General features: G+C 32.8%; 1 non-coding gene across 1 annotated transcript; it reads left to right on the plus strand.

The window, feature by feature from the left end:
* The first annotated feature begins 320 nt into the window (after positions 1-320).
* LOC118616730 lies at positions 321-478 on the plus strand. The gene has a single exon (XR_004956697.1). It is a non-coding gene; the product is annotated as a U1 spliceosomal RNA (small nuclear RNA).
* Positions 479-1,946: the final 1,468 nt, after the last annotated feature.

A 1,946-nucleotide genomic window follows, 5' to 3' on the forward strand; every position in this document is an offset into this window, starting at 1 on the left:
ATGTGTTTTTTGCCCTGGGTGGCATTATTAGGGTGTGATATTTAATTGTCATAAAGCAATTAAATACTTAAACAGAATCATGTGGTCTGGACAAAATGTTTGATATTAAAACTGATTTAAGTTTAATTAATATCTGTTAAAATTATAACCATAAAATATGTTTGTTTTACCTAGGTCTATAAAAAGGTCATAATATGATCTTTTGATTAAGTATATTTGACAATTTTCCCAAAGCTTAAATTTTAAGATACTGTTTTTAAACTGAGAAATGACTTTGAGTTATTCTACTAAGCCCTGGAATATCTCAAGAATTTATTCTCATACTCACCTGGTGGGAAGATACTATGATCACGAAGGTGGTTTTCCCAGGGTGAGGTGTATTCATTGCACTCTGGATGTGCTGACCCCTGCAATCCCCCCCCCCCCATCAAAAAGAATTTATTCTCCTAAGTTTTTTCAACTAATTAGGCCTATTTGATATGCTTGAAAAATTACATTGGAAGTTTTGCCAAATAAAATAATAACAATAACTATGTTCTATTTGTATACATATATTTTGTTAAAATGGTGAAATTTCAGGCTATTCTAAAATGAAACTTGCAAAGATTCAGAGCCAAGTTCAAACAGGGAGCTCTCAGGGGTAGCCCATGTTCTGTCAGTGACACCAGGCAAGCCAAGAGTAATGGTTCCCTATAGGAGGCATCCAGCAGTGGTACTCCAGGTCTTTGTGATCCACACATTGTGACATTTATTAAGTGTTTCAGTGTTCAGTGCACACCTCCAATGAGCCATGTTCAATGTTTTAAAATCTTGCATATTATCTGTTCTTTATATAATGAAATTGTGTACTGAATTGAAAAAAATATGAGCTTTGTATTGTTCTTTATGTCATTTCATAATTATTATTTACCAAGAAATTGTTATCTTGGAATGTTATATCTTACAAAGAAAAAAGCAAAGTTCTTTATCAATTGCATTATAATCAAGTCTATAACCATGTCATTCTACTTATGTCATTTATAGACAGTTATTGTTTTACTCTGATGCATTTGCAAATATGTTAAATCTTTGGAAAGATTCATGAAAAGGACTGAACTTACTCTAAATTGCAGGTTTTTAAGCAGGTCATCTCTTTGAAGTAGGTAAAGATTTATAGAACTCTTAGGAATAACTGGCTTCATGGAAATACTGATAAAGAATCAAGACAAAGATTGATTTTATGGGACTGAAGAAACAGAATAATTATTAGTTTTATGATTTTATTAAAAATATTTCTGATTTTTAATGTTTTTTTTCAGATATGAGGAAACTTGTGGGTTTTTTTCCCTAGAACAGTTTGGTAAATTATATGCTTATAAGCCATATTGAAGCATTTATATTTTTCTTCCTACCTAATCCCTTCAGAATTTGGCAACTCTCAATGAGTATTATTTTATTGACAATATATTTATCTGCATAAATCCAATAAGAATCTGTTCTCTTAATAACAGGACACATAAAACCAGTTTCTAATTGTGGCTTCACTAATCAAGGCTTTGACTGGAATGGCATTTCTGAGAGGGACATGCCTGGACTCTGGATGTCACCAGAAAGACTTGAGAAACTGAGATTGACTTTAAAGGTAATAAAAGCCCCTTGAAGAAATGGCCTGGTACCTTGCTTGTCCAAATGGTTCACAGCAGTCTTTTCAGGTAATAAATAAAGGTTGCTTTTCTAGTAAATGGCAAAAACAAACAAACAAACAAAAAAACCTCAAGACATTTTGGGGACCTTGAGAATTTGAGAAATCTACCCAAACTATATGTATTGCAGGCAGCAAAGTCTGATGGCTACTGTGTGGTTTGGCTTCTGTGTCCTGAGGGGCTGACTAAAACTCAATCTGAAGATTCCTTATGAGTAAAATTTCGGCAAAGTAGATTTGACAGAGCCTATATAATAAATTGCTA

The sequence above is a fragment of the Molossus molossus genome, unplaced genomic scaffold (assembly GCF_014108415.1).
Source record: "Molossus molossus isolate mMolMol1 unplaced genomic scaffold, mMolMol1.p scaffold_m16_p_4, whole genome shotgun sequence".
NCBI classification, from domain to species: Eukaryota; Metazoa; Chordata; class Mammalia; order Chiroptera; family Molossidae; genus Molossus; species Molossus molossus.